At 43.0% G+C, this 12,695-nt stretch overlaps 1 protein-coding gene across 1 annotated transcript in view; it reads right to left on the reverse strand.

The window, feature by feature from the left end:
* Window positions 1-12,695, reverse strand: part of AKAP11 (A-kinase anchoring protein 11) — a 430,499-nt gene that overhangs the window by 272,740 nt on the left and 145,064 nt on the right. The window lies entirely within an intron of this gene.

The following is a 12,695-nucleotide window of genomic DNA, read 5'->3' on the forward strand; positions in this document are numbered from 1 at the left end:
TTGTCACAATAGGCATCTGCTACAGATTGCCTGGTCAAGAAGCGAGAGTAGGTGACACCTTCTTTAAACAACCGGATGGTGTCTCACAACTTCAGGCCCTGGTTCTCAAGGTGGGGGTTTACATACTCCAGCGTGTGTGGCTCAGGCAAGCCAGGAGATTTCTGGCATGTGCTGAGAGCAATTTTTTACACAGGTACTGGACAGGACAACTTGGGAGCGGCTTGGTCAATTCACCTGCTCACAGATGATGAAAGACAATCAATGTGATAGCTGATAGCAGCCCTGGCTGAGGGGACCATGAGATGGTGGAGCCTCAGCTCCTGAGGGAACTGAGGAAGGCAACTAGTGCAGAAATCATTACGAATTTCAGGAGGGTGGAATTCATTTTTTCAGGGCAGTAGTAGGCAGGATCCCATTGGAGGCTGTTCAAAAAGCCTGGGAGAGCTGCCTGAGCAACCTCCTCATTGCGCAAGAATAGCCCACCCCAACGTATTGGTGGTATACATTGATACAGCAGGAAGCCAGCCTGGTTGAATAGGGAAATGCCAGGTGAACTCGAATGCCAAAAGCATATGTTAGGGAAGAGGGGAGCAGAGACAGCCTACCAGGAAAGAACATCAAGACACTGCCAGAGCATGCCAGAGGGATGAAGAGTATGGTTGAAACTGGTGTGAAAGGCAAAAAGGAGCAAACCAGCTTGGACAGTCATGACTCTCTGAACTTCCACATCCTTGAGAGACTGACTCCACACAGAGTCATTATTTCAAAGTTTGTTATGTTAGCCTTGCACCAATAATGAAGAAATAGCTGGAATTATTTTAGTGGGAAGACAACACTTCCTTCACAAAAAGGCGATTATCCATGAGAAAATTTTCAATTTTGCTCAAAACAGTTTTAATTTTCTGTCAAGCAAATTGAGCAGACAGCAGCCCAGCTGCTGAACTTGGAAAGCTCTTTAAACTGTGTTCCATGGTGGCAGAAAGTCAAATCAACCAAAGCCTGCCAAGGGGAAGATAAAGGCCATGCTCATCCTCTTTGATTTACAGCCTTCTCATCTCCTTCGTCTATGAGTGCCCAGCAGAAAAGCTGAGGTTCTGAGCTCTCTGCCTCACTGGCTTCTGCTCAGCACATCTCCAACCATTAAGGCAGGCAGGGAAGGGAGGCAGCCCGTGCTGTGGCTGCTGAAGCTGCAGGGACCAAGTCTTTCCTCCTCCTACACTCAAGCCCTGTGGAAACCACCAGCTGATTTCACCTGGCACCCACTACCAACAGCCTTCAAGTGAGCAGCCAGAAACCCTCCCCCTGAGGTTGCTTTGGTTCTTGACATACCTTCTTCAATTTTCACTTCTACTTGGCAAGTCTGAGCCCAAGCTCTCAGGTGGGCTCCCAGCCACCCTGCAGAGAGTTCCATGTCCTGTTTGATGAGAGGTGGTATCTGCAGCAGCAAACATCAGAGCCACAGCTATGCAGCACACAAGGGAGCCTCTGCTCCAGCTTGCTTCCTGCTCCTCTTCTATTTATTTAGCAGTACAGCCATACTCTTGCACAGACCAGTATCTTGCTGCAGACCATTCCAACATACATGCTATTCCACAGCTAGGGGGAACTTACAGCATCTTTTGAGCCCTCTTTATACTATTTGCTGCTGGAAGAGGTAATCTCTCTCTCCAGTCTCTCATATTCTGGACAGCTCAACAGCAGCCCATTTTCCTCTACCCTCAGCCACTTTTCCTCCTGCTCAAAGAAACATTTGGCTGTGCTGGAAGACTTCTATGGGGTGGTTCCAGAAATTTGGGTTTGCCACTGAAACCAAAAGCTGTACTCCATGCAAACAAACAAGTCAATCTGGACAGCTCTGGTGGGGTAAAGAAGTCTCCTGGAAGTGTCTAAAACTTCTCTATATGGAGCCTCCATGAGCCAGTGAGATGGACACCTTCGTGAGGAGTATCCTCCCACCTCTTCTACCTTCTCTGTTACAGCAGATTTCACCTCATCTAGGGCACCTGCTGTCTCCACTGACTGTCTGAAGAGCCTGGATACAGACCTCACTTAGATGGCTGAAACTGAGATGATTTCAACACTAAGTTGGCATCACATAATACTCTTTACTCTGATTTTTGTTTAAATTCACCTCCTTTTAGAGGGACAGGCCAAGGCCTATTTACCCCTTCAAATACCGCAACTCTTCTTATATCTTGTGGTCTCGTTTGTGCCTTTATATGGGATTTAAAAAATGTCTCAGAGACCTAATCCTCAAATGACTGGAACTTGAAAGGCCAAGGACCATTGTGCACTACTGGTGGCACAATTTTATCTAGTCAGTTAATGGCAGTGTTTCTCTGACATCTATAATGTTTAAACATTTATTAAGAGATACATTTTACCAGAGGGCAGAAACCCTTTGGACCCATTCATGCTGCTGTGGTTGCAGGAAAACAAATTTCAGTTAGCTCCGAATTGAAAGTTCTCGTTTGTGAGTGTATATCTAGAAAATATGTAAGAATACGCATGTATATATATGTATTTCATAATAACCCTATTGCCTAATTTGCATTGACACTTGTGAGTTTCAGCTCCTAGACAAAAGCTGGAAGTTTCATTTTGGAGAAACAACCCAGATAATAGAGCAGAGTGTGTGTGTCTACATGTCTGATTAGTAACAGCTCATCACAATTGAACTGATTTCAAGGACTGGAAGGCAGGTGATGAATTCTAGCATGTGCTGGGGTTATGCCAGATAACAACATCATTTGAAATTTCACCAGATAAGCCATTTCCTGCTTCAGATTTTTATTTTGTATTTCAAGTGAAGAGGAAATTCTAGGTAGTGTAGCTGCCTTGCTGGGTTACTCAGCTCCAGTCTGCCAGTGGCTGGTTGCTGATGTAGCTCTAGCACTGTGGATGCTGGCTCGGAGTACAATGAGCAGCATAGGTCTTGGTTAATGCAGATACTTCCTTTCGTTCTGCAACAGAGGCCTAATCAGATACTGCACATATCTCAGTATCTTGCATGCTATGAAGCAGCTGCCATTGCACTACACAAAAGAAGGTCGCTAAATCTGGGCCCTTTATGGTACATCGCATCTGAGAACTATGTGTGTTTTAAGGTGAGGAGGATATTGGTAGGAAATAGGAAACTCTTTGCGTCTGGGTATTCAGATTTTGGACACAAAACAACAGAAGGAGGCAGGGTCTTCCCAGGACAGTCACTGGAAGAGTGGGGCTAACATCTCCCTAACCAGAGGAAATAGAGGGGCCCTGGGAGGACACATGTTCTTAGTCACCTAAGCCAAAGCACTTATAGTGGGGCAAAAGAGGGGAGGACAAATACACCCTCACTTCCCCTGGAGGGATGTGTGCTGTCCTGTCTGTGCTGTGAAGAGGGAAAGCTTTCTAGTGCATAGGTATAGAAGTAAAAAAAAATGCACTTGCCTCATTTGTTGACCAACTGGGGAAAATATCTTCAACTCCATGTAAAACTCAATGTAAAACATAGCCTTAATCACAATTATTGCAGTGGTGGACCCCCAAACCAGGGGCTGCACAGACACAAAGAAGTAGTCTCTGTCCTTAACACCTGCACACACAATGGGCATTGCTGGGGTCAGCTAGGACTCACAGCAGGTGAAAAACAAGTCAACGGGGCAAAGACTGTATCAGTGCCAAATGGATGCAGGGCTTCTGCAGGATGGAAAAGGAGTTACTGTGGGACAGGTGAGCTAAGAAAGAGTGAGGGAGAGGGTATGGGAGAGAGGAGAACCTGAGCTGAGCAGAGATGAAGTGACAAGGTGACTGAGGTGCTGCAAGGAACAGGATGTGAGCAAGCTGACTGTCAGCACAGGGAGAGAAAACGAAGGTGGCAAAAGTCCCTGGCGTGCTTTCTCGAGCCTCCTGGCCACAGGATTTCCCCAGGGCCCTAAGCAGAGGCAAAACATGTTGCCATGTAAGTCAGAGAGGATTTAGTGTCAAGAGGGGTCTCCCCCTACCAGCCTGGGGCCAGAGGAAAGATACCACTTTGGGAAAACATGGCCCAGTTTTTTCTCCCCAGCAGCCATCCCAGCAGTGATTATCCTCCCTTACAGACATTATTCTGGACACTTCTATTCCCACACAGCGGACAGGAAGATTCATAGGAGAATAGCTTAGCCTGGGTTTTTCTCAGCCAGTAAGGAATTTCAGTGCTCAGCTCTCAGCAAAATTAGTAGCTATACCCCTGAGTTTAGCTACAAAAATAATCCAGATCAGTCCCTACTGTTGCTTTTCTGTATTCAGATACTTTTGGCCAGGTTTATTATTTATAACCTTAAACAATATCCCAGTTACAGTTTGCTATGACATCAAGTTACGACACAGTTGGAATGTTATAAGAACCTACAGATACCATTTCTTGCAGAGAAACCAATGCTTGAAGGAATCAGCAGAGAGATGTCAAATTGTCATAAGAGTTAGCTTTGGTCAGTTGATTCCGCAGATGTGGTGGGCATCTGAGGCTGATTTTCCCATCAGGAAGTCTAAAGAACCTATTGAGTATTCTAGGTTTTGATATGTAATTTCCAGGAGTTACCTACATTTCATAGTATTGTGAGGACAATTAATGTTAAAATGATTTATTGATTAATTTAGAAAGTGAAGGTCTAAATTTCTTCTCTGACCCCTGCAAATGCAAGTTTGGCAGAGCAAACCTCCTCTTGATGTATGCAACTTACAGGAATGGACCCAGAAAAACCTGTGTCAAATGTTCCTGCTCACAAAACTTTAAATGACTCAGTAGCAGCTTAAACCATGGGCAGCATTAATGTTTGCACGACCAATTATTCTGAAAGGGAAATACATTTCCATTTTCATGAAACGGAGGAAGATAAAGTAATCTTTTCTGAACTTCCTCTTATGTGTCATAGAATCATAGAATAGTTAGGGTTGGAAAGATCATCTAGTTCCAACCCCCTTGCCGTGGGCAGGGACACCTCACGCTAAACCATGTCACCCAAGGCTTCATCCAACTTGGCCTTGAACGCCACCAGGGATGGAGCATTCACAACTTCCCTGGGCAACCCATTCCAGTGCCTCACCACCCTCACAGTAAAGAGCTTCCTCCTTATATCCAATCGAAAATTCCCATGTTTAAGTTTGAACCCATTACCCCTTGTCCTGTCACTACTCTCCCTAATGAATAGTCTCATCCCCCCCAGCATCCTTACAGGCCCCCTTCAGATACTGGAAGGCTGCTATGAGGTCTCCACGCAACCTTCTCTTCTCCAGGCTGAGCAGCCCCAGCTTTCTCATCCTATCTTCATATGGGAGGCGCTCCAGTCCCCTGATCATCCTTGTAGCCCTGGACTTTTTCCAACAGTTCCATGTCCTTTTTATGTTGAAGACAACAGAACTGCACACAATACTCCAAGTGATGCCTCACAAGAACAGAGTAGAGGGGCAGGATCACCTCCTTTGACCTGCTGTCATGCTCCTTTTGATGCAGCCCAGGATACAGTTGGCTTTCTGGGCTGCGAGCACACACTGAAGCCAGCTCATATTAATTTTCTCATCAACCAGCACCCCCAAGTCCTTCTCTGCAGGGCTGCTCTGAATCTCTTCTCTGCCCAACCTGTAGCTGTGCTTGGGATTGCTCCGACCCAGGTGTAGGACCTTGCACTTGGCATGGTGTCAAGCTGGCTTGGTTGATTTTTTGGATAGCACTTAATCATGTTGGGTCTTTTCCAGGAAATGATAATTTACAAGCTTTTGAAACTCATACTCCCCCTCTTCACTAGTCAGAAAGTATGACCTAGTTTAAGTTACAGCTTGAAGACGTGACCTAGTTTTACAGGTAGCCTACACCCATTCTGCTCAACTCAGTACTGTAAAATTTGGAAATCTCATGAAATGCCACCTTCAATCACTGCTCATTTTTTTGTCTGCCCCCTGAAAAGTTAAGAATATTGCCTAATTTATAAAAGTCAGGACAAAAATATTTTGCAAGTACTTGATCTCCTAGATTTGGATCCTAAGAAATACTTTGCTGCCCAGCCCCAGTGATCAAAAAGTCCTGGGGGCTCTTCCATAAATCCCTGCAAAGGATGGTCACCTGAAGTTCACAGTTTAAGACTACTTCATCACTGAAGACATGGCTGGGATGCCCAGTGGTTGGGAAGCACAGGCACAGTGAATGTCTGACACTGATGACATAAGAACCACCTCAGGGAAACGTGGAAAGATACAAGGTGAGAACAGCTGTGAGTTTTTTTCCTTTTCACATGAAACAGTATGTAATTATGGAGGAAAACACTCCTTGCTTTTCTGATCTCCCATACTTCAGGGTTGAATTGCATCTCTAAATATGCAGCAAATACACTATTTTTTTTAAGAGCCTGGACTTATTCATGACTTCAATGTTATTTTAGTACAGAGGCTGGCTTATTTCCTCTGGAGTAGAGAGCACCAGTGCACTTTCTCTACACCTCTACCTGGATTATGCAGGAGTTGCTCTGATGAAGTGGTTATGACCATGTGCAAATCAGAAAAAAATGTAGCCTTGATGGTGATGGTAGGTCTTTCTATACAGAAATGGCCTGGCAGGCTTTCTGGAAGCAGTTTTCCTTTTAAATGCTTTGATTAGCCACAGTTCTAGCAAAGGCATCAAAACCTTCATGAGTATATCCTAACTACTAACTACTGTTTGTAGGGATCTCTGTGTGGTCTCCTACTACTTTTTGAAACTTTTCACTGCATGAAATAAGGTTCTGGAAATAACTGCGAGCACTGCTTGTTGCCATATCCAAACAGGTGGACAAGAATTGGAATAATATTAGAGAGAAAAGTTTGTGGTGATTAACAGGGAAGCACTGCTGCAAATAAAATGGAGGGTCCTCCATGTGGAAAGCTACACATGATCACACCCATCACATCAGTGACTTGGGAGCAACAAACACCTCACTTCAACAGCAGAAAAAACACCTAACTGTGTGGCACTGGAATTTAGGAGAGACGCAGAACCTGAGCCTTCAGAGGCAAGTCTTGAGTTAATATTTCTCTTCATAAAAAATAATTGCCCAAAAAACATGAGTATGGAGGAGCCATGGTGATGATTATATGTCACCTCCTTTGCATATAAATAGGAATGGGTTAGGGGAACATGGTATTGCAAGGGTTATTTGCACCACCCAAATCTAGGTCACATCAAGAAATTCAAAGAAAAACTCCAGAGTTTACCAACACATTTTTAGCAAGTACCACATTTCCGAGTACGCAGGAGTTGATAATATGAGAAATACCAGTATTTCGTTTACCCTGGCCTTTTCTCACTTTAAAATTAGTGCTATGGTGAACTTCTGGGTAAGGGTTATATAATGTGAAACAAACCCGTAGGAAGGGCTTTGGTCTAGTCCAAACTCATCTGTCTGTTTTCATGGCTGAAGCAGCACCATGCTCACTATCACCTTCAGTCCTATTTTACTGTCCATAAGAAGCCAACTGGCGTGTTTTGGTCTTGATGTTCAACCCAAACTACTGACTCCAAAAAAAAAAAGACCATGATGAAAGATAGTTCATCAGTAACCATTGGGCAACATCAGCTATAATTACTTCAGGAGGAGGAGCTGGTATTAAACCCATGGTACATTCTTGGTGTTGGTCTTTATTTTAGTGGCTCTTACAGTCTGTTATTTTTTCCTCCCTCTAATGGCCAAGAGGGAGAGGAGATCCTGCCCTGGCAGTGGGAATTTGCTCCAGCAGACTCTTTGGTAACTGGCCCATTCCCATTGTTGATTCAGACTGTCTCGTATTGAGAGCAAACCCACTTCATATACTTTTTCCTTCTTTTTCTCTGTAAGAACTGAAATTGCTTTTCATTGAATGTGTCTCCAGCCCATAATGGTCATAAAGGCCATCTGTGATCCCAGGCATTTGGTTTACAAGCAGAGGACAGCACATGCTGACTGGAGCCTCCTCTGTTGTCCACCTTTCAGTTTCATGAGTGTCATCAATACCTAGGCAAACCCAACAAAAATAAAAACAAAAATAGCCTCCCCTACTACTAAGGCAAAATTTCCTCTTGGGTCACATTTTGCACACATTGCACAAGCTCATTTGATAAGGCAATATGAAAGTCAAGTGTATCATTGCTCTTCTCCATCACTAGATTATGGCCTCTAGTCAAGATCAAGAAAATATGAGCCCTTGTTCCTGTTCCTGGATGGGATGCTGACAAGAGATGGGTACTTTTGGGCATTTGGTGATCAAAGACACCATTTGCATCACCTATTCATTAAGTATTGATACTGCCAATGTCATTTGGTATCATTTTTTTAAGTCAGGCACAGAAATGCCAAAACAAGTTATAATCTTCCTTTGTGGCAGATCTCAAAAGAGATACAAAGAGATGTCACCAAAGAACAAATATTATTCCCAGGGCTATATTATTCTCAGTTACATGTAAACTATACGCACTGTATGTGTAATAGATACAACTAATGTGTCTTCCATAGAAGGAACATTACTTGCATTGTTGCTGAGTTTTAAAGCACTTTATACTGCAGAGTGACAAATACCAGCATACATTAATATAGCCACCTCCTAAAAAGGGCTTAAAAAGAAACTGTCTCATATAAAACCATTTATAATACTAATCTTATTGATGTCAGCAGGAAAATGTCCACTGATTTCAAAGTGAGAAGCTAAGCTCTTTCTTACCAGTACAATATTAACCAAGATTAATAAAACTGAGTGTATTGTAACAAGGCATTTATGCATCTGGGGGGAATTTTTCCCATTCAGCAGGTCTCAGAGCACAGCTGGGCCAATAGTGTTCTCAATTATCTGTTTTTAATGTGAGCTGCTCTGTTTCACAATCTCACACATCAGCGAAATTCTGCAAGTGTACAGATGGCACATACCAGAGACCAGAAGCAAACTTGAGGAAATGTGTTTAGCTATTTTCAAATAAATCATGGGAGCATTTCTATTTGGCTTGTATATTTGAAAGTAAAAAAAAAAAAAAAATTTTTTAAAATGTATTTTTCAGACAAATTGAGAACAGGAAGACTATCCAGATGACAAAGTAGAAAAATAATAAAGTGGCATTAATCCACAGGCAGTAGTCCAACACACTTAATACTAATTTACATTATTACTTTTTACATTTATAAAAAGGCTAATGAGGTTCAAATAAAATTATCTCATCTTGTTTGGGACTGTTAGAGAGAAAATACAGATGCACGTAAGTAGAATTTCAACTATACCTTTACAGCTGACAGAAGATGGTGAAATCAACAGCTGCTTTCAGGAAATACTAAAAAATTAAAAATGCTTTGTGCTGCCACTTTATTCTCTAATTTATTAATCTTTATCAACAATGATAGATCAAATTAAAAGGCAGAAGCTCAGGCCTTCACCTTTGGTGCTCACATGGGTTTATTTTAGCTCTCTTGCTGGCTCTGTTTTGACCTGCTTGCAGGAGCCCTCTCTGTCAAGCCCCAGGGCATGCAGCACATACGCTAAGTTTCGTGTGATAGAAACACAGCTTAGTGGGTTGAAACTTCGTAGGATCTTCTGCTTAAAGGGAGGTTGGCTTAAGCTGCAAGTGCCTTGTAACTCCAGCCCTCTTCCAGTTAGCAGGACAGAAATAACCTAACTATCAATTTCCAGAACTGCAGCTGTTTTTCCAGAGCAAAGATCAGGAGCCATGATGAGTGATAAAACACTAAACCAGATGGATCTTGCTTTGTTTAAGCTGTATTACTGCATGTGACATTGTACTGCAGAAAAAAATATTTAGTGATGCTAACATTGCAAATGCCACAGGTGGCCAGGGAGCTGGTCAAGCTTCTATGTAACAAAGGAAACATAGTATTTGGGAGATTTTAGATAAAAAGAAAAAAAAAAAAAAGGCAGACAATTTGCAAATTGGTGACTATGCCAGTGTCATTACTTACTAGTTCCCAGAAGGAAAAAGAAGCATGCGCAGGTTATTCCATTTGTCACACATCAACTCCCCAGGATGTCAGGAGGGTTCAATACTCACATGAACATGTGCTGGGCCAGGACTAGCCATGAGGGTTAGCTCCACTGTATGCATTCATATCCAGTGTCTGCAGTGAACTGACTTTATCTCTGTCCATGCAAAAGTGCAATTGGCATCTAGTGGGGGTTTTTTTGTGAGACAGTAAGGAAATAATCATAGAATAGTTAGGGTTGGAAAGGACCTTAAGATCATCTAGTTCCAACCCCACTGCCATGGGCAGGGACACCTCACACTAAACCATCTCATTCCAAGCTTTTCACTCAGGACAATTAATAACGAAGAGTAGGTTAAAATCCTTCAGACTGGAGGGACAGCAGGCGAAAACATTGTGTACGAGAGAGTATTTGAACTTCCCAAACAGTCATGTTTCAGTGCTCCAAAATCCATGACCTGCTGGGAAGAGGACAAGGGGAATCCTTCCCTTACGAAGTTGGGGTCCCCAAAACCACCCACCAGGCAGACTTACACCTGGTAGTAGGCTTAGAGACTGAGAGAGTTTGAGACCTACAGGATGAGGCAGCAGCTACATCATGGTTACAAAGACACATGACAGCACCTAAAATGTGAGCTTGGCAGCCAAAGAAAGATTCTGCCACCCTCCACTAAAAGAGCAACCAGGGACCTCTCACGCAGTGAATAAATCAAGAGCCAGAAGGCTGGAAAAATGAATCTATCATTTTGTGACTTGCAGCATGTAAGGAGCTGAAAGCAATTGAGTTCCTGCTTGTCTTCTGCCACAGCCAAGCATAAATTGATTAGAGTTGGGTGATGTGTGGTTTCGGGAAAAGCAATGTCTCACACAAGAGGGCAGGTGGTAGGGAGCACATGGCTCAAATGGTGAACAAATGGCATGAAATAGGCCCTCCCTAAACTTCATCAAATGGATTGTGAACAGAGCATTAAATCAGAGATACTCATCCCCTCACCACCACCCCAGCACAAATATTTTTGGGAAAGCCCACTAAAAACCCAAACACATTCAAACTTAAGGCTAAAAAAAAAAGCAGAAAGAAAAGGAAACATCTGAAGTTGCCTAGAAAATTGTGAAATCCGATTTAAACAACCCCAAGCTGACAGTTTTCTCAGCTTTTTATGACCAAGCTTTGCTTTGTTTGTAGTCACAAAGGTATGGAATCTACATGTCAGACCCCAGGGTGTTACACACAAAAAAACCCAACAGTTGGCAAAGCCCACAGGTTCGGATCCCAAATACCAGCAACCAGGAAACACTAGACAAGACACTAGTACAGAGGGAGATAGGGCAAGAAAATGCCAATGTATACATATAAGATGCATATTTCTGGTTTAGGTTAATGCTTCTCAAATCATTCAAGCAAACTGCTGCATACAGTCATGTTTGTGACGTTTTGCTAGCAACTGATTTTGTAACAGCTAAAGTAGAAGCATGTGACAATTGTTTGAAGCCCTCTGAAGCTGGTACCTCAAACTAAAGGGTAGTACTAACTGCTTTGTGTGTCCAATCTGTTGGTTCCTTATTCCACAACTATTTTTCTTTGTTCCTATGTAGCTCAGCCCGTGCTTCAATGTTTCAAAAATCTTTTGAAAGCACAATTCTTATAGTTTTCCACCCAAAGATACAGCAAAGCCTCCTGAAAGTGATCTGAATAAAAGGAAGTATGCCTAGATCTGCCCCAAGGCTGCTGCTACCACCAGGAAAAACAGCTGTAAGTTAGTGAGAGTGGGGTGGTTAGGAGACACAGGCAGCTGGAAGGAGTCATAGAAAAGGAAGTGGGATAGACAGAAAAAGAAACACTCACTGGCTGGAAAGAGCTTGGGAAGGCAGGGTGGAGGAGGAGCACTCAGGTGCCAAAATATGCAATCGTAACCCCATGTATGAAAAGTTACTTTTTTAGCATGAACACAGGATGAATATACAGATGTTTACATGCCTGCAAATACACTGAATTCCAAATAAACTATTTCTAAGTCAGATCTTTTTGAACTTCAAACTTCAGCAAATAATCATCCTCTATCCACAGACCAAACCTCAAAATTATCTTCTGAAGATTAAAAACCAGGAATCACACATACCTTTCTCAGCCAGAAGTGCATTATCTTCTTCTCAAGGTAACACTCTTCATTAATTGATTAGTCTACTCTTTTTCATTAATTGTGTCCCAAAGAAGCAACCAAATAAATGAAGCAGACAGAATAGATTACTTGGTTTAAGGAAGGTGGGTTCTAGAACAGGTGATTCTAAGTGCCCAGACTCCCTCCAGTGACAACAGCAAAATCAAAGTGTGCTAACAGCTCTTCACAGAGCTTCCTGCTTCCTTTCAAATGCTTGTGAGAGTAAGAAGGAGCAAGGGCCAGAGTGAGGCAGGCAGGACAGAACGAACCCATCTGCTTCCTAATTTGTAGAGAGGATACCCAGAGCTTTGCTTCTCATTATGTTCCCCATGGCAGCTTAGTTCATCACATCACTGGTCAATTTGCACACAGAGGGAAAAAAAAAACCCCACAAAAAAAAAATCAACAACCAAAACCCCTCAACCCCTCTGGTGGCTTCAGACGCTCAGATAACCAACAGGTGTCTTCCCAGGGGCTCAGCATAAACTACAGGCACTGTAACTCCCCTCCCACAGCCATGAAGACATTTAGTGCTGGTGGTTCCCCTTCTTCACAGAACATGACACTTAGAGCATTTGCTAAGGTCAGC

The sequence above is a fragment of the Neopsephotus bourkii genome, unplaced genomic scaffold (assembly GCF_033783945.1).
Source record: "Neopsephotus bourkii isolate Nb327-2 ecotype Australia unplaced genomic scaffold, CSIRO-AGI_Nbou_v1 NB_1637, whole genome shotgun sequence".
NCBI lineage: Eukaryota > Metazoa > Chordata > Aves > Psittaciformes > Psittacidae > Neopsephotus > Neopsephotus bourkii.